Source organism: Lissotriton helveticus, chromosome 2_1 (genome assembly GCF_964261635.1).
Source record: "Lissotriton helveticus chromosome 2_1, aLisHel1.1, whole genome shotgun sequence".
NCBI lineage: Eukaryota > Metazoa > Chordata > Amphibia > Caudata > Salamandridae > Lissotriton > Lissotriton helveticus.
The window spans coordinates 432,370,427-432,396,224 of record NC_136059.1 but is presented as its reverse complement, the minus strand read 5'-3'; the positions used below and the strand labels follow the sequence as shown (position 1 = coordinate 432,396,224).

The window sequence follows — 25,798 nt, the reverse complement described above, 5'->3', positions numbered from 1 at the left end:
TCATGTGGCATCGATCACTTAAGATTTATTACATCACATTGCAAAGCTTTGAAACATTGAAATCCAGAGCTGAGCAAAAATAGGACCGGTGAAAATTCACTGTAAAAAGCTGATGTGGGCTCCGTGGAGAAGCCTTTGGACTCACGTTAGCGGAGTAATTAGGCCCTGATGCAGTGATCAGAATTCCTAGTTTGCCGCACATGGAAATTACCAGGTGCATTAAATATTTCAACCATTGTTACATTTCGGCAGGTCAAGCCTGACAACATTTATAAGGGTAAACCCCTTTAATGGGGGATGATCAATTTGGCGTAGAAGCCCACACAATCTCGATGTTATTCACCACAAGCTCAGGATAAGTGCTATTTACAACATGTAATACATTCTGAACACCAAGGTGTATGATTTTAGCGGGTGTGATACTGTTAGATCTGGGGGTCTCCAGTTGGCAATGTCCAAATAGGGACCCTTGCTTGTAGTCAGGGTAAGGGGGATACACTCTTTAGATAACCCCTGCTCACCCCATTGGTAGCTTGGCACGAGCAGGCAGTCTTAGCAAAGGCAATGTGTAAAGTATTTGTACCAACACTCACAGTAACACAGTGAAAACACCGCAAATGGACTCCACACCAGTTTAGAAAAATAAAGTATCTTTATTTAAACAACACAAGACCAGAATGACAAAAATCCAACATACACAGTGATTTCAGCGTGTTAAAGATAGCCTTAGACAACAGGAAATTACTGAAAAGATAGAGCAGTCTGTGCAGAAATATCATTTTTAAAACTGTTATGCACCATGCTGAGGATAAAGGGAGACAGTACCCAGTGCTCAGCCTATGTCATAGTTCTCACAAATGACTAGTTCTGAATTCAAGTGTACCGTAACTCCTAAATATCTGACTGGCTGTTCACATCATAAAAGGGGATTTCCAGTTGCTGGCTATTATTGGGATTTAGTAGGATTATTTGAGATTTGCTCCAGTTAATTTCAAGGAAGGAGAAGAGACAAATCGAACATTCTTCCACTGCGGAGAGATTACAGGATAAGTGTTTGACATGGATAATATGATCTGTGTAGAGTGCCACCAATAAACCCTACCTGCTATCAATGAGCTGCATTGTGAGTTCTGTCCTACAAAATAGTACCAAATGGCCTCGGGATTAGCGCAAATAGGGGGTGGAGATAAATGGCACCCCTGGCAAAGGCCCCAAGCTACTGGGAAGAGTGTCGAAAGACTTCCATTTCCATGCAACCTAGTAGTAGGCTCAATGTATAGCAACCTTGCCCAGCCTAGACATTTCTCACAAATTTCCATATGTCCATGGATTCGATATCAAATCATGATTCCAATAAGAAACGGTATTATGTAGTCCACGCACATGTTTTGCTTCATAACTTTCCCTAAGGAAATGCTAGCACAATTTGATTGTGGAAAAACTGCAACAGCTGGCCAAACCATCATTTGCACTGACCCACAGTGCTCATCACTCTCCCTCCTGCATTGCCCAGCGATAGCTCCACCTCTAAACCTCATTCAATGGAAGAAAAATAAAAACGATAATTAACACAGATTATTATCGTGCTATATTTTTTCTTTTGAGGCTGGGGGGGTGACGCTCCTCGATAGCGGAGGAGCGGCTGCAGAGAAAAACGTGGTATTATTGAGATAGTACTCATTCTGAGGTCTATAGCACAGAATGATGTATCAAACCCAATTCACTTTGCATCCTACTGTATTGGTAGAAAAAGGGCTCTTAAGCCCCTCAGCTCTATTCCGTATTCCTCATTTTTCATTCTTTCTTTTAGAAAGCTCATGTTCCGGGGTCTGATTCCTCCTCCCCTTGTCAAGCTTTAGGAAATTATCTGAGCCCATTTACCGGAGAGCAGTCAGAGAATAGAAACAAACATGTTGAGCGAGTGGTGCTCCTTTCTGTGTGCGGGGCGAGTGGTGGGCCTGAGATTTTTTTTGAACAGAGAAGTGGATTGTAACATAAGAAACAGCAGAAATTGTCACCATAGCATGACGGTGGTACAGGAGGAAGTACATATTTCCAAACTGTGCACACTGATGTCTCAGGAAAGAGCATTTTTGTTGTGTTTTGGCAGCTTAGGTATTTAGATGTTTTTGCCTTTATTTATAATTAATTAGCCTGCCTAGTTCAAACAGGTAAAGAAGGCAATACCACATTAACGGAAGTTTCAGTAGACATAAGAGAGCTTCTTGTGCATGAAATAAACCAAGATTGAGGTTCTTGGAATTGCAAATCCCGTGCCTGATGCAATAGAATTTTTTCGTCCCGCCCAATCTTGGAACACCCACCTTCACCTAACCTAAAGCAATAGAAGTCGATATGAACATTCAGCTCTCTGTTCTAAAATCAATCGCCCACCCATTCAAACTGATCACAGAATTGAGCTGACGAGGCACCTTATATGAAACATTATTTGTGTTAGTATCACCCCGAAAGTCATTGCTAGCCTCAAAATTCTTCGGAACTAGATAGTCAGAAATTGAATGAGTCTGAATCTGTGTAACTAGGACCACATCAACCGCACATGGAGTGCACTTGACTGCTAACCAATCAGGTTTTGCGAAGCATCCACAAAATGGTTCAAACACCCTGCATACCTATAGAAACTGACACTTCACTAAATCCCAAAAGGAGAGTTTTACTCGGTGTCTGAGAAAGGTATTAACCAATAATTTTTCAAGAGATTAAAGAAGAGGCACAGTGACTCAGGAACACCCTTATCCCCATTCTGAGCGCAGAGGTTCTGAGATAGTTACATAAATTATATAATCTCTGTTGTACAGTAGTCTAATAGATACTCACAATACTGTAAGATTGCACATTGTAACCTGTCTCAGTTGACTTTCTCAATGAGCAACGGACGCATTGAGTACATTCAATTTGTCTAATGTAAGTCCCACTCTTTTTATGAAGATGTAAATGTTTTATTCTGTGCTTTTATGGTCCTAAAATGACCGACTAGGATGATGACGTCTCACTCTCTGCTCTTATACACTGCACCCAGCCAGCAGCATTCTTATGTCTGCAGAACATAGTACCAAAACAAAGCAACTAGACACAACTAATCATTTAATTGACAACTATTCAATGATGTGGAATGAGATAAATACCGATGTTCTACAGCTGTCTCACACATGCACATAATCACCCACATACACACACACAATGTAAGCTCTTATACAATATCACCATAAGGTGTTCTCCCAATAAACAAGTAGAAATCATTTGTAAGCACAACATAGAACAGGCACACCTACATCTAGCCACAAAAACGCCTATGTAATGATGTTTTAAAAGAACATAATCCGGAATGATAAGATTGGTAGGAGTTCAGGCAGTTTACAGAAATGTATAATTTAATTATTTCTAAGTATAATATATGTACCTAGCCAGAGCAGGTCTTTTCCTGGTGGGCAGTGCTGGCAGGTATTTATCCTTTTCAAATAGAAGCACATTTAACTGAAAAAAATGTAAAAGTACATAAAAATGAAACGTCCATTTGAATGTAAATTTTCAGTAAGCAACCATGCTTAGACAATATGAGTATACAAGAAATAGTGTGCTGACTTAAGATAGGGTAACTGTTGATGCCATAGTAACTGAAAATAAAGCATTAGTGTTGAAAGACCTGTTTTTCACATTGAGTTGTTATTGCTACATATGTTGTAATTTTCCAGAGACCTACTGTTAATTAGTGAATAGGCATTTGTTTTCTATTGAACAACTGATAGTAAGGTTCTCACCCGGAGGAAAGGAGACAACAGGAAGGATGATTCATGGAGAGAACAGTCTGGACCACAAAATGTAGACGATGTCACTTTTCAAGGGTTAGTGTCTATGGTCTATTGAGCAGATGTGAGAAGTTGGGGAAATCCTATTGAACACAGTGGAAAGTGAAAAAGACACTTGCTAACATTCCGAATGTTGTTTATTTATATTAGTGTGTGTTCCTAGAGTAAGGCAGAACTCTTCTCTTAGAGGGAGCTTCTCTCACTCACTTTTGCAGGAGACACATCTCTGAGTTGCCTGAAATTATGTTTCTCTTCATGGGAATTTGCTTAGCCTATCTTGCTGATTTGCGGATTTGTAGCTGAGAATACTTTCAAGCTTGATATGCAAAGGTTTATGCTCCTGCATTGATTCTCCCATTAGAACTCCATGGGGCATATTCTCAAGGACATATCACCGAGTTATCAGCACTTTATCGCAGCCAAAGTGGTGATAAATGTATCGCCCCATTCACAAGCTGGTGCTAACAGCCCATGTCACCAGTTTACCTGCGATAGCAGCCGCCAAAAACATCGCCACAGATGACCTGCCAACTATCGCTAATGAGATGCAGAGTAGGAGTTCCCATGCAAAAAGCTCTAACAAAACCACTCCGCAACATTCACAACGACCAGCCAGATCGGCGCTAGGATCCCAAAAAAGGCGATAAGGCACGTTAGCAGCAGGAATTTAACACCTGCTCTTACCTGGTATAAATTCGGAAGACAATATGCACCAGAAAAGGGAGCCCAGGCATGAGCCACACCTGAAGAACAACATATGCCATGAAGCAACTGATCATGCAGCCGGAGCCCAAAGAGGGCAACAACACCCACCGCCACCACTCCCAAGCCCCCCACCTCCCTGGAACCCCCACCACCCCAGACTACCACAGAGGCAACGCAGACCAAGTAAACGGACCCCCAGGAAACGCACCAGCCGCACAAACCCAATACCAGAGGATGACATTGCGCACTACAGGCTCAAAAGGACAACCATCCTCCGCATCCTGAACATCATTGGCCACAGGCTGACGGTACCCACACAGCAGACAACAAACATCCCTCCGCAGACAAAGCTGCTGGCTGTGCTGCATCTATTGGCCTCTGGTACCTTCCAACCAACAACTGCCAGAGTCGGAGGAGTCTCATAGCCAGCCCTATCAAAGTTCATCACAACTGTCTTGGATGCCATCATCAGCTTCACTTCCCCCACACTGCACAGGAACAGCTGGAGACCAACCAAGGCTCCTATGCCACAGCTGGCTTCTCGCACTTGTTGGGGGCAATTGACTGCACATATGTCCTACTTGTGCACCGTGCCGACACTGCACACAATTACCGCTACAGAAAGCACACTCATTCCATCAATGTGCAGGCAACAGTGGACCACCAAGGACTCTTTACCAATGTTGTCACCAACTACACAGGCAGTATGCATGATTCCTACATCTTCCGACAGTTCATCATCAACCGGCGCTTCCAGGATGGCACATACGGAAATGCTCTGCTCGTTGGTAAGTACCAAATGAACACACCACAATCATGCAACTCACAACTCTGGTAATGCACATGTTACAAACTCACACAGAACATGCCAAACAACATGCCCACCCACCCATTTACATAACAGCACAACTTACTGTGGTAGCCTGGGCTCCCCATGTACATGAGAAAACAATGGCATGGCACCTCAGCCACACAATAGCAGAATGTGGGGAGAGGTGGGAACCAGGCATGTGGGAAGTAGGTAAGTGACCCATGAATGAGAATGTACACAATGCCAAGTTTGGCGTGGATATGCTGGCCAGACTGCAGTATGCAGACCACAGACATATCCATGTCTACATTCACTGCTAGTGTTTGGAGGGTAGTGAATAGTGGACGCAACCATGTCACTCCAGCCAGTGGGGAAGGCCTTTGACATGTAGCTTTGTTGTCCCCCACTCAATACGTAAGAGGAGTGGACTGGGCTGGTGTAAGCAAGTCTAGAAAGGGGGTGTGCATGATTATCCCGGGGCTCTGGGCATGGCTCAGTACTGGAAATGTGCAAATGCATGTGTCTCTATCGCAGTGTGGGTCTCCGTTGGGGGGTGTAAGTGGTCCCTGATGGGACTTAGACACCCAGGTATGTGATCTAGTTCGGCTTCCATGAGGTCAAACCCCACCCGTACCTGTTCGGCCACCTCCTTCTGGCAGTCTGACACCTGGCCTTGGAATATGATGTGTGCTTCGGTGGAGTGCTGGGAGCCAGCCGTGGTGTTGGGTGCTCCAGCTGTGTGGTCTGTGCAGGGGGTGGAGTCTACTTGATGCATGTGCCAGAGAAAGGGTTTTTAAGTTACAGAGTGATATTGGACACTCAACTAAAAGTAGACGCAATGAGTATTTAAGCAAACAAATAGATATTGTGGTGCAACTGGCGAGCGGAAAAGACCCACTAACTGCTCAGAAGTATGTCAGAGAGCCCGATGTACAGGAACTAAATTACCGGAATACCTTATGCACACAACATTAGAATAATAGACAGTAGTGTCAGTGTGGACACAACGTACATCAGAACAAAGCAAACAGAAACATACAAGAAAGAAAATAATTTTGCTGCGAAAATGTCATTACAGTTCACTTTTAATGATTTCAGAACAAGCCAGCTGACACGTGTTTCATCGCATTTGGAAAAGTGTTTCCGCGCCTACTCATGGCTTATAATTCTAAGTATTGAGAGAGAGAAGGTCGCTCCACCGGTGATAATTCCGACCCGGCAGGGCCCTTGACCTGTTGTAACAATTTCTCGATGTGATACACATAAAGCAAAATGTAATCCTAGGCGAATTCTCAGTTAAGACACAACCTCAGTGAATTAGTTTGTAAGTATCCCAAAATTGTAGTTAACGCGAGGCGTGTTGAGGAGGTTGCGCATGCGGAGCTGAATCAGTCTTCCCCCGGGTCACCGTGTTCCAAAGTGTCCACACTTTGGAACACGGTGACCCGGGGAAGACTGATCGCCAGTTCGCACACATCTAGCAGATAGAACAGCGTTATCTGCTCCAAGAAGACGCTACTTACCCCCTCCCGGGCGGACTGCATTGATTCAGCGCCGCATGCACAACCTCCTCAACACGCCTCACGTTAACTATAAATTTGTAGTTGTGTCAGGTCGTATAGAGCTGTGTCTGGACTCCCAACTCCTTGCACCTTCTCCACACTGATGACTGTGGCCACCATTTCCTCCAGCTCCTCCTGTGGCGCAGTACTCCCACCTCCAGTCGCCATTGCTGCCTACCTGTTGGCAACAGGCTTCTGCTTGGTTAGGCTTTTCACATCATACCAGCGCCTCCTGACCTCCTCCATTGACATCATCGCCACTCCGACTGCTTTCACATTGTTCACAAAGGACTGGCATGTTTCCGTTTGTGTTGCCAATGACACAGTGGAGGTGACGAACAGTTGTTAGTATTCTATCACCTCTGTGGCGAATATTCGGTATTCCTGCGGACTGCACCCCGTCTTCCTCTGACTCTTCTCCTTGGCCTTCCCCGACCTTGCTGGTGGTCTGTGGGGCTTGTGGGATTCGTGTTGACCTCTGCACTTGGTCCGGGTGCATCCATGGTGCTACGCAGTTTTTTTTTTTCTCTCTTTTTTTGTTCTGCTTTTATGGTGCATTTTCCTGCATGACGTGTGGGAATTGCAGGCCTGTCGCTGGTTATCGCTGATTTCTGTATCGCAATTGTCCTCATCGCTACTATTTTCAGGTTCGTGTTTCACATTTTTTTGGCGTTGCGTTAATTTTAATGCAGTTATTTGACGCGTTAGCGTGAGACTATCACATGGTACCACGTTAACACGGTGTTCTTTTCCCGTGATAGACTGCGATGTGAAGAGTTGCGTTAAGCTAATTTTGCGATAATTATAACACATTCTCGAGAATATCCCCCTATATTGGGTATCTGAAGTGACATCTTATTCAGCTCCCATTCCAATTTAATTTAGAGCATGGAATTTCCTTTATGGAACACGCTTGCTGCATTATTACTATATTTTTTTTATGTTAGGTAATTTTTATTGCATTTTCTATAAATTAATAGGTAAGTAAATAAACACAATGATAATAATAAACAATAAGAAATACAATGATAATGCTACAAACAATAATAAGAGCAAAGGAATAGAAAGAAAAGGGACCAACAAAACAAAAGAGTACTCAAGTGCCTTACCATGGGGATCGCAGTGAAGCTGAATGACATACCGATTGTCAAACAATTACAGATACCGATGAATAATAGTGCAAAATACAATACATTACGGTGGTGTCGTGTACATACAATTACATCATAGTAACAATAGAATACCTTATAGAATACATTACATATGCCGTTCGTTTGAAGTTGCGTTCGGTAAGCAATACCTTGTGAGACAGTTTTCACTGTGGGTCATCGAAGATACACTGGAGAAACACGACAGATGTCAAAAAATGTCTGACAGCGAGATCAAGTCAAGCCTCAAGAGAGTAAAATCTGATCGACCTAATCCAGATTCTCCAACCAAAGGAAAACGCAACATCAATGTAATGATGGACACCATACTAAGTAAATTAGCGGAGGACCACGATCTTGCAAAATCCATGAAAGAGGAGATCTCTGTGATCAGGCAGGACATCAGGGATACCAATGTTAGACTTTCAGAAACTGAGAGCAGAATCAGCATGCCGGAAGATACGGAAACCAAATTGAATAAATCTCTCAAAAGCCTAACCATCTCAACGGATTCTCTAACAAAGCGCCTATCAGGGCTAAAGGACAGTATTATTACAAAATTTACTGTAATTTTAACTAATATTGTATTCTACCTTATATTGAAATATACATTTTTCGATTGTGCTCATTTCTAATGCTGAAGCTTAAAAAACGAATTATTATTGCATAAATAATGACACATTTAAAAAATCGATCAATATAACCCTTTAATTCATACAAAACTCCCTCTATTGACTGCACAAACAGTCATTAATAATGTTTCGAAATCAGGCTCGCCTAATGACCTATGAATGTCATATCTCCCTGTTAAAATTAGCACCGGAACCAGTTGCCTCGGCACTGACCTCCGTTGTAAATTCTATGTTTTCTCAGGCATATTTTCCCAAAATCTGGAAAAACGCCTCTATATTGCCCCTACTTAAATAGTCCTCTCTGGATCCTAAAGACCCTAATAATTTCAGACCTATATTAAGGCTTCCTCTTCCAGCGAAAGTGGCTGAGAAAATCACAAACGCACTTTGATTAAATCACAGGTGCTGGATTCATCGCAATATGATTTCAGAGCTGGGCACAGCACCGAATCAGCCCTCATTAAATCTACAGAGGAAATCAGGACCATACTTGACCAAGGTGGCAAAGCAGTGATGATCATGTTGGACCTCTCTGCGGCCTTTGATACGGTCCATCATTCTTTATTGATGGACCATATGAAGGACATTGGAATCCAGGGTGCTGCCTGGAAATTGCTAGAATCCTTTCTCTCTAACAGAATGCAAACTGTCACTGTTGGGGAATTTTCTGCAATACCTTTCTCCCTGACATGTGGAGTGCCCCAGGGCTCCTTGCTGAGCCCGACGCTCTTTAATACCTATGTCTCATCACTGGCCCCACTTATTGAATCCTTTGGTTTCTCTTTAACCTCCTATGCCGACGACACCCACATTGTGGTGTCAGTATTGTCTGGGGCGTTGATGGAAACAGCAACATGTCTTAAAGAATGCATATCAGCTGAGGGCGGTTGGATCGCACAGAACTGTCTTAAGCTCAATTCCGGAAAAACAGAAGTGGTTTTATTCAGTAACGACCCCAGCTTCTGAACTCCAGACTAGTGGCCGGATTCTCTGGGTTCCCTTTCTTCCCTGAGGAACAAAGCAAAAATCCTTGGGGTTTCGATTGATAATAAACTCAGTTTTAAAGACCACGTGAATGCGGTTATTTCCACCACCGCCTACACTCTCAGAGCATGTAGAAAAATAATACCTTTTCTACCCAAAGACAGTATACAAACAGTAATCACCTCACTATCTTTGTCTAGGTTAGACTATTGAAACGGGCTAATCCTTTCCATGCAGGAGGGGCTCCTGCGCAAGCTGGAACTTCTGCAAAATGCAGCAGCCAGATTGCTCACTGGTACATCAAAATTTGCTTCAATCTTGGCGCAGATTAAAAAACTCCACTGGTTGCCGATCAGAAAGAGGATACAGTTTAAGGCACTTTGCCTGGTTCACAAAGCCCTACAGGGAACCGTCCCGGAGTTCCTAAAAAAGAAATTCCAATGGCATATACCAAAAAGATTGCTACGGTCATCTGAAGCAAAACTAATATCAGTACCCAGAGTGCGTAAAGCCAGTTGGGGAGGTAGACGTTTTGTAACGTGCATCGAAGGCCTGGCACGACCTGACTCTGCAGCTTAGAACTCTGACTAACCTTCTCTCCTTTAGAAAGACTTTAAAAACCTGGCTTTTCTCCTCCTAAATTTCTTTGTTCAATCCTTTCATGTTAGGCCTCAAAAGGACTTCACAGCGCCAGGACACCCATGGCTCTACAAATAGCAATAACATAACATAACATAACATAACATATCAGGTTATTGGGCTGGTGTAGTTGCTTGTTCCTTTATACTTCTCCTGTGGCAGGGATTATTTAATGATTACACCCGAAGAATGAGGTATAGAAAACCACGCTCCCTCAACTGGAGCACTTTGATGCCTGTTTTGAAATTCCAGGGCCGCTCCTGGGGCCTCATTTATGAAAAGTGACGCATCGTTGCGTGAAAACAGCGATGCGTCACTTTTCATTGCGCCCTCCTTGCGACACCAATGATGCGTCATATTTACAGTATGACGCATCATGTCGCAAGGAGTTACAGATACAGCAGTATTTCTGACGTATCTGTAAGCGCAAATGTCACGCATTGCTGGAATGTGTCACAAAAGTGACGCAACTCCAGCAATGCGTCCTTTCACATGGGGAAAGCCCCATGTGAAATGGCTTATGTCAGTCTTAAGCCTGCTGTGAGGCAGGTGCAAGATTTTGACGCAACAGCGTCCTAAAACTGACGCAGTGAAATCTCATAGATTTCACTGCGTCACTATTATGAGGATTTTTGCGGGGGAACGCCCCCTCTGCATACCTTATACCTGACGCAGGTATAATGTAGCGCAGGAGTTTACAAAGTGACGCATCTGCTTAGATGCGTCACTTTGTAAATAGTGCGCAACAGGAGGCATGTTTTACGCCGCCAATGCGTCACAAAAAGTGACGCATCGGAAGCGCAAAACTGACGCAAGGCCTCAGAAATGAGGCCCCTGGTGTCTCTCTCCCTTTCCTGCGATCCAGGAGAGAAAGAAAGAGAGGTACGGAGAGGGAAGGAAGAAAGTAACGGTTCAGTGTTTAACTGGTTTGCTTCCTTCCTTCAAGACAGAACGCATAGTTTCAAGATCAACCAATCCTTATCTAACCCCACCCCAATCTCTTTGGGAGTACCCCAGGGATCCTCCCTCTCCCCTACACTCTTCAATTTGTTTATGGAACCACTCACTGAGCTCCTCAACTCCTCAAACATCCAATATCACATGTACGCTGACGACACACAGCTCTACATTAAGGTCGGCACTACTGAAGAAATCAAATCCCTTAAATCAACGCTCCAAAAAACACAGATTTGGCTGGTGAACAACCATCTAAAACTTAACACACTAAAAACAGAATTCCTCCTTATCGCTCCCCCTAAACAAACAGACACAATCTGCGATTGCATGCAGCACCTAACTGCACTAGATGGCCAACGCTGCATTATTGATTCTGCAAAACCCTTATGAATAACTCAGGACAATAATCTAAACATGCAGAAACACATCAGCGCTGCAACTTAAGGAGCCAATTTTCAGATGAACACCCTGAGAAAACTGAAACCATTCATACCCGCGAAGGACTTTAAACAGGCAGTCCAAGCGCTAGTAATTCCCAGAGTGGATTATGGAAGTGTCGCTCTCTGCGGCCTATCCAGATCCACAACCGCTCCTCTAAGAGCCTCAATCAATACAGCCGCCAGACTCATCACAGGCTCCAGAAGAAATTGCCTTATCTCTCCCGACCTTCGTGCCCTCAACTGGTTACCTTTTGAGGCCAGAATCCACCTGAAAATCGCCTGTATGTCCCATAAAGCATTGCACCAAAAAACAGCAAGATACCTTCCGGGGAAACTAGTACTATCGGGTGGTAGCAGAACAACTAGGAGTTCTGAGAACCTTCTACTTAAACCACAACGTTTCTCCAAGAAAAAAACCTACAACCGTACCTTCTCAGGAATGGGCCCCAGGATTTGGAACGCCTTACCAGCTGAAACTAGACTGATTTTGTCCGCTGCGTTCTTCAAAAAACGAAGTGAAAGCGATCCCCTTAGCAAGATTCACCTGAACATTTGAGATGTATACTTGTTCTTATGTGTTTAGTCGCTAACTTTTACCAGATATGTATTTGCTAAAGTCACTATATTCGTATGCATTTATCATATCGCCTTTTTGTGCCTTGGAGAGCGCTCTGATACCCGCAAGGGTCTTGTTCGCGCTATACAAAACTGTCACAAATAAAAATTAAATAAAAATCAGAGAGAGAAGAGGGAGGAGAGAAGGAAAGTGAAAGAATGGATACCTGGAAAGAAAGATGTTGCACAAGAAGAAAAAGGGGCCGGTTTGAGCACTTTTGTCAGGACTGCTTTTGGTTCCATAGTCTAGCCCTGTACATAAAAGGAAGTGCTTCTCTGACTGCTGTTGTCACTTGTATGTCATGACAAAATAAGGCACGGCACTTATTAGTGTAACATGTGCAGATATATCAGAATGAAAACGTTCTTTGGAACTACTAATCAGGTGATGCTTTCTAACTTAAGAATAGGGAAGCAGGAGAACATATACCAGGTATTTGCACAGTGGCAATTAGAACAGTGAGCATTCAATGGCTGTACATTTGGAGAATATAACTCTATTTGCACTAGGGCAAAACACAGATGAAAATCATTTCACATTATTGGTGCTGTTGATAAAATACCTCTACTTTTCAAATTTGTACGATGGATCCATGTTTGAGGCACAAATATTGTTTTGTTTTTCTGTTACATAAGTAGCAAATACATACTTGTAAAGCTGCAACCTACTGTAGGATTAGTTTATGAAATCAAGATTATAAATCCCTTAATGAATCGGGTTCTACATTTTGTTTTTCCCTTTTTCCTCTTTTGTCCTACTACAAAAACGTTTATGGAGGAATTGGGATCCAAAAATTATGCCAATTGATTTACCCTTTTTTTTACCACCAAAAGGTTTCTTTGTTACGTACAAAGCCATTGGAATTATGCACCAGGAGAGGACCTCATTTTGCGCATGGCTGACTTTGGGGCATATTAGCAAGAACCTTGTTAAAATTATCACGTTTTAGCGGCAGGAAACTGCATCTAAAACAGCGATAATGGGCTTGCTAATATGCGTTGTAGAATTCCAATAGAAGCACAGGTTAGATGTCCTGCACATCTAACCTGGGCTTCTATCGGAATTCTATAACGCATATTAGCAAACCCATTATCGCCTTTTTAGCGGCAGTTTCCTGCCGCTAAAACGGCGGTAATTTTAACGAGGTTCTTCGGCAGGAAGTAACAGCAAATGCGATACATTTTGTGTCTTTTTTTTTTTACAGTTTCATGTATCGTAAACCTGACCCGAAAGTAGCAGGTATCAGACGGCATTACATGTCACCAGTTGTTTTATATGAGGACACATTTGTTTTTGATAGGCTCGGGGGAATTAAGTGATTTGTCCCAAATTAGAGGATGTTGTGCATCTTTGCCAAGACTTGAACCTTGTTCCCCAGATTTGAGGATAACTGCCCTAGCCGTTAGGCCAACTCCTCGCCTCTGTTGGTAGCCGTTTATCACTTTGCCATGTGTACAAATGAAAACACAGTATTGGCCAACGTTTGACCTTGTTAAATATCAGTTGACCACCTAAATGAAGCATTCTGCACCTGAAAGGTGAACAGTTAACCTTTACAAAGGGTCTTCCACTGCGCTACAACACACGTGGCAACGTTTTTAGTAACGTTGGTGCATTTGAGCGAGAAACACTTTTTTTTTATTAAACTGCAAATTATGCAACAGATGATAGATTATCTAGCCATAAATAGGCAAGAACTGTAGAGGCTGTGGAATAGCATAAATCCATTAACCATACTTATATGTACTTTGGCTATTGAGACAAATGTTAGGGTCCTAACATTTAAAAAGACATATTTTCAGATAAGGGAGCAAACTTTAAAAACTGAATGAAAGCGCAGCATATTTGGTCATTGTTGAATTAGCAGGGGATTTCCTTTGCACACAAGAATAAAAAAAATAAATGAACCATGAGTGTAAAGGACGTGGCTAAGAGGCTGAAAAACAGCTTATCTTTGAACAATACAAGGAATCTCAGCAGGACAGGAAAGTGTATTTACAAAAGCAGAGGGATGTAGGAAAGGCAGTTATGGGAACTGAGGCTTAAATGGAAGACCAATATATTGCAAATAGAAAAACAAAAAGAACAAGCACTGGTTAGTCCAATAGGTCAGGTCATGGAAAGCTGGTGGGACAGGTTTTTTAATTATTTTGTACCATAAAAATAAAAAATAAAAAGCAACAAGCTAAACATGGAGGCCACATGAAAGCACAAACAAATTCCAAACAAAATGTAACTATTGCATATAATAGAACAGTGCTTCATGGGAGGAAAGTGTACATACAACAGGTATAGAGACCCTCTTTAGCTTTAATGTATCACAAGAAAACATGATTTTTGCTTGTGAAAACAAAATATATTATTGGCTTAGAATTAATGTAACCTGAAGACATAATTTAAACAATGATGACAAAAAAATTTTTAAGAGATAAGAAAGGAGAAGAAAAAAGCATTTGCAAAGTATAGGATTTGCCCACCAGACTATGCATTGAAGAGTACTTCTTTTAGGCAGATGTGTGCGTGTGCAAGGGCAAAATGCTATCACTCACTGTGCACGACTGCAAATTGATGATGTGGGCTGAACCACTGTCCCATGGTGTATCCTGCCGTGAGTGGAAGTAAAATGTGAATGACTGTTGAACAGACCAATAAATAAAGAGAGCTGATACAAAGCCTGTATATGTGTTTGTTTTTAAGTCTGATCCTAAAGACTAGCTGTCTCGATAGAATATTGTTTTAAGAAAAAAGAAATTAAATAACGTACATAATGTTAGAGCTGTCAGCCTTAGGGTGGTCTTCCTTGAAGCTTTTTGCCTTCGTCCCCCAATCTTGCGGATCTCGTTTTTGCTGGCCTTAGGACTATGTGCACTTTACCACTGCAAACCAGTGCTAAACTGCATGTACTTACTCCTTAAAACTACATGTGCTACTAGTGGGCCTGCAGTACTGATAGGTAGGCCCTTTAAACACGTCTCAGGCCTACCATTGCAGCCTGTATGTGTGCAGTTTTTAACTGCCATTTCAACCTGACAGAATGTCCATTTTGACAGACCAAAACCTTCCTTGTTATCACATATATTTCACCTCTAGGGTAGGCCCTAGACAGCCCAGAGGGCAAGGTACAGTGTATTTAACAAGAAGGACATGTAATTGTAAGTTTTATATGTGTTAGTAGAAAAAAAACTCTTGAACTCGTTTTTCCCTTCTTCAAGGCCTACATTTCCCATAGACTAACATAGGAGTTACTGTATTACATTTAATAAGCTGTACTTTCCAAATTGGAACAGGTGACCAGTTCATGTTTGTTGTCTTTGGAATTGTAATAAAAATTCCTAACTTATGGTGAAGTCGGATTGTAAATTACATTTTGAAAATGCCACTTTTAGAAAGTTGGTGTTTTTCTGTTTTAGCCATTTAGTGTGTGACCCAGGGACAGTTGACAGTTGGGCTTTGTGTATTCCTCCTAGACAGCCACACACAATAGCGTACTTAGATGTGTCTGGATGGGCCATCATTAGCAGGATGGGAGAGAGCAGCTAGGCATAGCCCCACTAACACCTAAATTGGCTGTGCCCCGCCTCCACACACAGGGCTGCACATACCCCTTGTAGTTAGTCTGGAGCCAGGACAAGTAAGGTAGGATGCTTGGGGACTTCAAAGGGAAAGCTTGTCCCCCACTTAAATGGCACAACTGGGTATAAATAATGGACCTCAGTCCCCATCACATCAGTACACATCTGAACCTGTAGATACTCTGCCAGAAAGAAGGACTGCCATGCTGCTGAACAACTGCCACTCTGCTGTACTGTTGCCCTGCTGGACTTCTACCTTTCTTGACTGCTGCCTAGCTGTACTGACCTGCTGCCTGCTGTCCTCTTGCCTGGATGAGAAGGCCTGATCCTGCATCTTTTGAACCCAGAACACTACTGTGACTCAAAGGTCTAGTTACTTGCCTCCCGACTTGAGCCTCAGGGCAGAAGACTCCTGCTCCTGAACCTGGACTCTACCACCTGTGAGTCTACCCTGCCAAGTGGTACCACCCCAATCCTGGAATCTTAGAAATGGACCTAAGGTGCTCTGCCAGCCTCTTTGGATCCAGAGGAATCGAAACATATCCTCTGCTGCACAGCGCAATCCTGAGCAGAATAACGCATCTCCATTGCTGCTTGAGTTGGAACCGTCAGAAAGACCTGCATTGCAACACAGCCCATTGCTGCATCGCTGCTGTGTAATGCAACCTCAGTGCAGGCCCTCGCATCCCTCATTGAGGGCAGCCTCGGCGATGATGCCAGACTATGCAGTGCAATCCGATGCATCCCCAACTCTGAACTTCCCATCGCAAGCTCTCCTCGATGGGATCTTCGACAGTGACACAGCAGGACCTCACACCACAGACTTGCCGCATCTCAGAACTGACGCACCACTTCTCGTATTGCTCCACAAACCAGGATTTCAAGTACTCTGTTCATCAAACCTAACAGGGTTCCTGTCGCGGGCATGCGCTCCATCGTAGCCAGCCTATACTTGTGACTTTGTCCCAGCTAGGTGCAGCCAGAAATCCAGTTGGTGCTTTACATCTTTTGGTGGTATTTTTACTAAAACCTTTCAAATTTAATATTTCCAGGTCTAATAATTGGATTTTTGTAATTTTTATCTTGTTTTATTTATTAAAAATTACTCTATTATTCTAAACTTGTGCGAGCTCCTGTGTTACTGTTTACTGTTACTTCACAAATACTTTATACATTGCCTCTGAGTTAAGCCTGACTGCTCGTTGCCAAGCTACTTGAGGGTTGAGCACACGTTAATATAGGGTTTGTTGTGAGTCTAAGTTGAGAAGAATTGTGTTTGCTGCTTGTGATGGGTTTCAGCCCCCTCAACCAACAAACTAATTTCTTAAACATTCATATACGAGCTTTGGGACAGCCTTCTTTATGCACTGATCTGTTTAGTTGTCATTCACATTTTGCTTCCTCCGACCATATCATAGAGCATGGGGTAATGGACACACCCACTTTAGCCACTGGCTCCTCTGATTTTGAGTCATGGCATTTTGCTTGTGCACATTTGCCTAAACGTGAGTACATGTCCCTTTACAAATGAAAGGGTTAGTATTACTTATTTTCATAAACTGCAATATTTATTTTCCTGTTTGTAAGGGACCCGGCAACTCCTGCACACAGCTACCCTGTCAAGTTATACCACCTGCAGTGCTCTGGACCTGGCAACTGTCGAATCCATGTATGTTCTAACTTTTAACATTTATTACGTTCCAAAAAGGTCGACAAGTATCTTTCAAAATATAAGCAATTTTGGAACAGTAGTAATTATAAAGAATAGGAAAAAATCATTCAGGTACATGTGACCCTACATTCCCATGCACGCAGTGATGGAAGGACTGTAATATAGGGAAATCAGGCAGTGCCTGATGGGCTTGTCTGAAAGGTCAGTGTGTGGGCTGGTTTCTTGGCTGTTTTGAGAGCCTGATTTAAGGTCTGGCGGGCAGGTTTTTACTGTTGGTTCCCTAATGTATCTTTTTGTTGAGAGTTTTCTATAGCTCGAACTTGACCCAAAGGTATTCTATAGCTCAAACTTGACCCGAAGGTATCAGGCATTTTTGTTGGTTTTATGACTCTAGGCCCTTTACCTCTGCTGATCAGTGCTAAAGCATAAGCTCTCTCCTGTAAACTTGGTAAGATTGGTCTACTTTCGTGCATATTTCATTTACCTGTAAGTCCCTTACACAGTGGTATCCCATATACACAGGGCCTATAATTTAAATGCTATGAGTGGGCCTGCAGCGCTGTTTGTGCCACCCACAGCAGTATCCTTTCAACCCTTTTTTCACAACTCTGCAGCTGCAGGGCCTGCATGCACACTTTACTGCCACTGTAACATGACGTTTAAAGTGATAACCAAGTCTGAAACTCCCCTTTTACTATGTGTAGGTCACCCCTCAGGTAGGCCCTAGGTAGCCCTTTGGGCAGGGTGCTGTGTAGGTAAAAGGTAGGACATTGGCCTATGGTGTGTGGCCTGTCCTGGTAGTGAAAAACAGCTTATTTGGTTTCTCACTGCTGTGACGCTGCACCTCTTATGGGATTCAATTGGGAATTTCCTGATATAAGTTTCAGTGGTAATTTCTGAATGAATGCGGTGGCATGGCCATGTTGTTTAGAATAGTGGTGATAAATCCATGCAGTCTCCACCCCCCACTGTAGTGTGTCTGGAGCCAGGGCTGGGGATTGAATGGGGGTGTTGTGCGCTTCTAATGTTTGTTTGAAGTGCCCCTAGAACAAATAATTTGTGGGTATAAGTACAGGCGCTGGGACCCCATGATTTTAGACACTAAGTGGACTTGTAACCAGATGCTGCTCGCACCTGGCCAGCAGGAACTGTTGGGCTGTCAGGAGAAACCGCCACTCGCACTTTGCTTTGTTGTGCTGACCTGGAAGGAAGGACTGCCCCTTTGTCCCAAGGATCCTGTATGCTCGCCTGTTGTCTGCTTCTCTGAACCTGTATGCCCCCAGTGCTCTCGCAGGAACTCAGTAAGGGGGTGATTGCTGTGGACAGCACATGGTCATTCCCTAGAACTTGTGCCTTAATCCTTTGCCAGGGAAGAGCTGATGGTGAGCTCTCTGCTGTTTCCTTACGATCTGTACATGGTGAGTTCTGTATGGCCACAAACTCGGCTGCGCCCCTGTGCGTGTTTGCTTTTTTTCCGGGCTCCTCACTGTCCAAGTGCCCATCTGGTACAGCGGGAGATGCTTGGCCTGCCAGGACAGCAGCGTTCCTGAAGCAACCAGCTCCAATATCTCCTGCACTGCTCCTGTGTGGCCTGGAGGATCCCCCTAGCGGAATCCCCTTGGTTAGATGAGAAGCAGAAGGAAAGGAGAAATCCGGCGCGTGTCTACACCCGGCCCGAGGGAAGGGCCTCTTCCGCTCATCATAGTCTCGGTGAGGGGCGCCGCAGCGCCTCCCGCCCTTCTGCTGGATGGGAGATGGGATAGACCGAAAGCAGAGCAGAGGTACTCTGCTGGCATTGTGGAGTGGGTGGAGTCGGCCTGCTTGCCCTTCACTGTCTGAAAGGGGTGCCCCCCATCGAGGTGAGAGGACTACTTCCCGACTTAGTGGAGAGTCTTGGGGGTAATTGTCCAGGCACCCTGAGTCTTTGCTGGGGGTGGCCCCAGCCTTTCCTGGACAGCAACAGTTGCCTTTACATTCCCTGACACGTGGGAAACCCAGCAAGGTCTTCCCGCAGGATTTGGCATTGTGCACCCCCCCCCCCCAACTCGTGTTGGTGCATATCTGGGGGGAGAGCCTGGCTGCTCTGGTGGTAGCAGTGTGGGTAAATCTCGACTGAGGCCTCCGCTCCCTTTAGGAAAAGTCACTGAATGTTACCACATTCCCTGTTGTGGGCGGGCGGTGGCCCTGAAGTCTACGTTTGGGAACCACATTAACATATAGGGTGCATTAGAGGCACAGAGAGGCTGTGCCCTATGAATATATTGTGGTACTGGTTTTTATCTAATGACGTATGGGGATTTATGTACAGGAAGGTTTGGTAACCAATGTGTGTTCTTTTCCTGACCTACCTGTGCATTTTATGTGCTGATTCGCGATGTATGTCATTTGATACCTTATAAATAACAGGATAATGAGTACCATTTCAGAGTGTACATTGTACGCATAGTAATGGTGTGGTTTTATGAAATATGCCCCAGATAAGTCTTGAGTTTAGTGCACTAACTATGATGCCTACTATTTTTAACGTGTGAATCTATGAGTATTTACCTTATTGCACTCCCCATGCTGTTATGACCATTGCCTAGTGGCAGAGAGATTTATGATCTGTGTGATAGTATGGCAATTGCCTAGTTCGTGATCTCAGGTGTTTTTATGTATAATACAAAGGATATTTTTGTATAACCTTGTGTGGAGTCTCTTTTTGTGGTGTGCCTAGTTTTTTACTGGTGTGTGTGTTTTGCGCAAACACTTTTCACATCGCATCTGGGATAAGCCTGACTGCTCTGCCAAGCTACCAAGGGGGTGAGCAGGGGTTATCTTGAGTGTATAACTCCCTTACTCTTGGGGTTCGCTAGGGTGTGCACCTACTCTTTGGCTTAGGTGCACACCCTAGCGAACCAGAAACCCCATTTGTAACATAACAGTTCCAAGATGGCAGATCCAAAAGGGGCTGGCTGACTTGCCTATGCAAACTAATTGTGTCTGTTAATGGATAGTCCATGTATCCCCCACATTTGTATTTCCTTTTAGTTTGCCTGGTATCCTTTAATGCAAAACTCAAAATGAAAGTCAATCATCGTTTTATTGAGGCCGGGATTTGAAAGTGACTCCCCGCTGAAGTTACAGTGTTGTACAGAACATGCCTTTTGTGACATAAAGACTGATAAATATATGATCGGGTATAACTAGGTTTTGGTTCAAACCATGAAAATAAGACATAAGCATTTGTTATATTTTGCACGAAAAAAGTTATCTGCTGTTTCTGTGAACTTTTCAAAATTTAAATCAGATTCACTGGAATCCTGTTATACGCTGAATCTCTACTTCAAAACCTAACGATAACTAAGGATAGTTAAAGCTTCTCAAATAAATGTACATATTGGACGTTATTGAAAAAGTGGAAATATTTATTGTAATTAAAAAACAACTTTTTGATATTGAGTAAATAAATGTGTTATGTAAAAATGGCCGTTTTCTGAGTATCATATTGCCATTGATCTATTGTTATTGATTTGAATGTATCATGCTGATTGTTTAGGTCCAGTTTTGCTATTTCTTGACTCCAAAATATATTTTGCACAATTGACATATTGGACGTTTTTAGCATGTGCAATTTAGTAAAATAAGGGTTCTCGGTGAGGAAGACAAAGCAAAAACGGGTGAGTTTCTCTGCATTAAAATATTGCTTCATTTGCTTTTTTATTGCTATGCAGCTATTGATTGAATTTGACATGAATGTGAATGAGATTATGTTTATTGTTGGTGGTTCAACTTTTTCCAGCGCTTGCATTGTATGTAGCAGTTTCTCAAGTCTATGCCAGAACAATATAGAGGGCACATGATACTATACAGCATTGGTGCACTCAATTGTAAAAGTTTGTCAAGAGGTTACATGCCCCTTGTAACAGATCACAAGGACAAGGAGGGACATAGATGTGCAGTACATCAATGCTTTCTTTATTGCTGTATCCTTTTCTATGTCTGGTTTAGGGACAACTTAGGGCCTCATTACAATGTGGGATGGTAGGCCTCCGAACAATGTCAAACACAGGTTTATGAATCAAATGGATGAGGGACCCAAGAAGTAGTGAAGCTCGTGATCGGAATTTTGACCATACTTCACTGTATGTAGACACAAAATCCAGGTGGCCTCTTGGCGTCTCAGTTTCAGTTCTCGATTACCTTATAATTGAATGACATTTTATAAAAGCATCAGAATGAAATAAAAGATCGCAAAACAAGACAACTTAAGAGGGACGAAGCTGATTACCGAGAAGGGCGCGTCTTCACTTTTGCAAAGAAATATGACCAACTAATCCACAAAACAACACGCACAAATGAATCAACCAAGGCACACGCTTTTTCTATCTCCTAAAGTTCCACCTCACTTAACAGCATTCCTAACAGTGACAGTGATACCGATAACCAGGCAACAGCAACTAATGAATCAGGACCTAGCACAACAACACCAGCCATATCTATCAATTTTCTACGGGAAATTCAGACAATCAGGCTAGAGAATCGCTCAAGACCAAATATAATAGACCGAAAACCCGCAGAGGCCAGAGAGCAGGCAAAAGACGAGTACAGGGAGAAACTCAGATCAGGGAACAAGAAGAAGTTCAAGTGGTTAACCTTTCCTGTAAACACCTAGACACGAATATGATTTCTCTATTGAGCAAAGGCCTCAGTTTTAACCCTCATGAGCAAGGAGATCCTTGTAGGGTTAAAATAGATCTTTTCAAATGTATCCGAGGACTAAAATTAAAAACACATTTTTCTGGTCTTCCAGACAAAACAGGTAACACCACACTAACACATCAGGACAATTACTCCAACGCACAGAGTATCGATGATGTAAAAGCAACACATCTATTACTTTCTTTGACTGATCTTGACGACCCTCCCAATTCCTTTGAGAACCTTTTGAATGACCTTGAGCTAGAAACAAACCACACCATGGCAAGCGGCCAAAAAAACAAATCCAAATGGACCCCCACCTTACCAGGTGGCAACCCGGTTGACATTTTCTATAACTTGGTCTTGGAAGACATTGAAAATCATGAAAAAAAAGTCTACAATCACAAACATAGATCATGTGATAATTTGACAAGAGATGAAAGGTTAGCACTGAAATCTCTCAGTAATGACCATGGCCTAATAATTAGAGAAGCGGACAAGGGAGGGAACGTGGTGATCATGAACAGAGCAGATTACCACGATGAGATCCTTACCCAACTTTCTGACACCACCTGCTATGAACAACTAAACTATAATCCCATAGGTCCCCTCACCATCCTCATTAATAAACATCTTAGTGAGTGGAATGACCAAGGACTAATTGACAAAGACAAACTTCTGTACATGAGGGTGATTAGACCAACATTTCCATGGCTATACACACTACCAAAAATCCATAAACCAGGTCCATTCCCCCCTGGTAGGCCCATAGTGTTTGGGATGGGAGGACCAACAGAGAAACTATCTCAATATGTTGACATATTCCTAAACCCAATTGTTAGTAATCTCCCATCCTTTTTACAGGACACCAAACATATGTTAAGCATCCTGGCAGACATAGAGTGGCAACCAGATCTTTTCATGGCCACCTTAGATGTGGTATCATTGTACACTTCGATCAAGCCAGATCTGGGACTTACAGCCATCACTAAATGCGCACACAACAGACCAATCTCATTATGGGGACATACCAACATGCTTGTATCCATGATGCATATCATTCTAATGAATAATTTCTTCATCTATGACAAAAGGTGGTACAAGGTACAAGGGTGTGGCCATGGGTCTAGATTCTCCCCATCCGTTGCCAACCTCTACATGGGGGCACTGGAAGCTGAATACATCTGGGGCAACAAGGGTATCCCCTGGGTCAACTACATTGTTTACTGGGGGAGGTACATCGACGATTGCTTACTAATCTGGTATGGCACCCATGTTGCCTTAATTGACTTTTGTAACCATTTGAATAACAACAATATGGACATGAGATATACCAGTCACATCAGCACCTCTAATGTCACTTTCCTGGATGTGGAACTCTACATCAAAAACAATGTCCTCCACAGCTGCTTATATCGCAAAGAGACTGCCTGTAATGCGGTCTTACATGCAGTGAGTGCACATCCCAGTCATCAGATCAACACCATTCCCTATGGAGAATTTGTACGCGCAAGGAGAAATTGCACTGAAGAAAGTGAATTTGATGCCTGTATCCAAGACCAAACGCTTTTCCAGGAGAGGATACAACCACAAGTACTACGCAAAGCAAAAAGTAGAATCGAAAAAATTGACAGAGTGACAACACTCGCAAACAAGAAACGCCAAATTGAACCCCACCAACGGGTGAGGCTCATCATGGATTTCAATGAAATGAGCTCAATTATGAAAAAAAGCATAAACAAACATTGGGGGATCTTAACAGCTGATAGATCCTTGAAAGATGCAATCACAAACAGGCCACAGAGTACATACAGACGTGGAAGGAACCTAAAAAACAGACTACGTCCAACTGTTCCACGAGAAATCAGATATGACACATGGTTAACAGAATGTTCCAAGGGTTTCTACAAATGTGGTTTCTGTGGAATGTGCAGATGGGCCAATCATGGCATCAAAACTTTTTCTGGATTTCACAAATAACAATTCACCATTAATACTAACATCAACTGTAACACCAGATATGTGGTTACATTATTAAATGCACCTGCCACAGCCAGTATGTTTGCAGCACAATTAGGCCCTTGCGGGAATGCATCAGGGAACATGCCCGAGCCATCCTTCAACAAGATGCACGTTACCTCATGGCCATACACATGGCAACCTGCCCATCACAAGGAACAACAAAGACCTTCAGTTTCTTTGGTATTGACGTTACAGAAACGAATCCCAGGGGGGGTAATCGAGAACTGAAACTGAGACGCTAAGAGGCCACCTGGATTTTGCGTCTACATACAGTGAAGTATGGTCCAAATTCCGATCACGAGCTTCACTACTACTTCGGTCCCTGATCCATTTGATTCATAAACCTGTGTTTGACATTGTTCGTTCTAGTATCAACTTCATGATATGACAGAAAAGATCTTTGCATGTGCTGGTGTATTGGTCATGTTCCTTTCCTCTGTTCAGCCGTACAATATTTGTTGTACACTGTGCCAATCATGTCCCCCTTACCAAGTGTTGCTTTATGCAATGAGATACTTTGCTCCATCTCAGCGATATTTCTTAAAATTTTGTAATTTTGCTCGAGTGCTAACCCGCACTTTTGTCTTGTTGCACATTTCTGTTCTTGTCGACTCATATGGTGACGAATTAACCAGAAAATCTTTTTACCTTACTAATTTTGGATACCTACTTAATGTCTATTTCCAAATGTTTAAGAATGATAGCTCTTGCACCCGCAATTATGTTGAATTCAGTCATGACATATGTACTTCGTAAACACTCCTCTGTCCTATAGCCATTCTTTTCATTCACAACTTTTCTTCCTGACTCTTTTCTGCACTTTCTACCGACTCTTGGACATTTTCCTTTCTCTATACCCCAAGTAGTGCTACTGAGATGGCACTCTTATATAAACGCAGTGCGCATTATACTATTAGGTCTTTTTCCATTTATTCGATCTTTAGATTCGATCAATTTTTTTACTTTTTTTCTGTAACAGAGCTATGTAGAAACTAAATTTTAACTTCGGGAGTCTTTTTTCTATTTCTCGATTAAGCCCATTGTCAGTTACTTTTTTCATGAGGGCGCGGTCCAGTCGTTTTTTTTCCGCACTGTCATAGCAGCCTTATTAAGGGCGGCAACTGAGAGCGAGCTTGTTCCCGCACCCGGCAACAGAACTCGCTGCTCATTGAATACTGGGCTCTAAGGTAAGCTCCACAGAGAAACGGAACCCTTGTTCTGCCTCTCTACTCGCCAAGAGTTCGCCTTTTCTAATGCCCCCCCTTTCTTCCCCATCCACAGCCCTGATCTCCCGATAGAAGGCAGTACCCGCCTTTATGATTTTCCTGATTATTGCACAACCAATGACTTCCTTTCTGCATTTTGGATTTTCGATTTTGAATAAACCCGAATAGGACCGGGTTGGAATTATCACCGGTCCCCCGGTGAGTTTTTCTCCTGCTTGGGCTTATCCGATGTGACTCCCATTATACCGTTTTAGTTTTACATGCTGATTTTTTAAAAGGTTCTGATCCTGTGAACCTTATCTCTT

At 43.0% G+C, this 25,798-nt stretch overlaps 1 protein-coding gene across 1 annotated transcript in view; it reads right to left on the bottom strand.

Annotated features, from left to right (window-relative positions):
- The window catches only part of ITGA1 (integrin subunit alpha 1), a 1,037,437-nt gene that overhangs the window by 797,205 nt on the left and 214,434 nt on the right, over positions 1 to 25,798 (bottom strand). The window lies entirely within an intron of this gene.